Source organism: Phyllobates terribilis, unplaced genomic scaffold (assembly GCF_046119375.1).
Source record: "Phyllobates terribilis strain yellow unplaced genomic scaffold, ASM4611937v1 Scaffold_81__1_contigs__length_6697587, whole genome shotgun sequence".
Taxonomy (NCBI): domain Eukaryota; kingdom Metazoa; phylum Chordata; class Amphibia; order Anura; family Dendrobatidae; genus Phyllobates; species Phyllobates terribilis.
Window position 1 is genome coordinate 5,520,917 of NW_027362841.1, and position 773 is coordinate 5,521,689.

Below are 773 nucleotides of genomic sequence, written 5' to 3' on the forward strand. Positions count from 1 at the left end.
AGGTAATATCACAACCTGTCACATTACAAGCAGCGCTGAATAGTGATACAGTCCGGTGGAGATTCCCGGAGTCTCCTATAGAAGGACGTCTAGTAAAGTATAGAAAGAAAATAATCTTTTCAGTAGAGTTACAATAGCAGGGAATAGCTTGTCGGGATGTTTTTATAACCCCTTTAGTGGAGAATAACGTCTTCCCACCTTCTAGCCGCCTCTCGTTCTTCTTTTCCTGCCTACAAGCTCCCAGTAACCGTTCAGAAATCTCCCCTGTCCCCAAATAGACTTCAGGGGAGGAGGGAGATGCAGCTGCAGTTATTAGGAATTAAACATGAAGGAGAGAAGCTGAGAGCGCGCGGCGCGGCTCTGACATCACCCAGAATAACCTTGTATGGAGGGAGAAACTGGAGATTTATAGAAGACTGAAGAAAAAGCCTTGAGAATCTGCAGGATGAGGACAAGGAGCGCGGACATGGACCAGGTGTTACACAGCTTCTCTCACTGTGTATTTTTATTCCCAGTCTCTGCACAGATCCCAACAGGTTCCCTATCGTCATTGCCGAGGCCGATTGTCTGACTTTTGCTTGTGTAGACGCTGATGGCCATGAAAGTCCAGACCTGATCTCCTTCCCCATCCAGCAGGAGGTGATGGTCCTACGACGGGAGCAGAAAGGCTGCAGCTTCTCCTACAGACTGGAGGGCGAGGTGGTGACTCTGGGCTGCACATGTGTCACACCAACCATCAGCTATTACTGAATACGTGGAAATATGGATGGTGG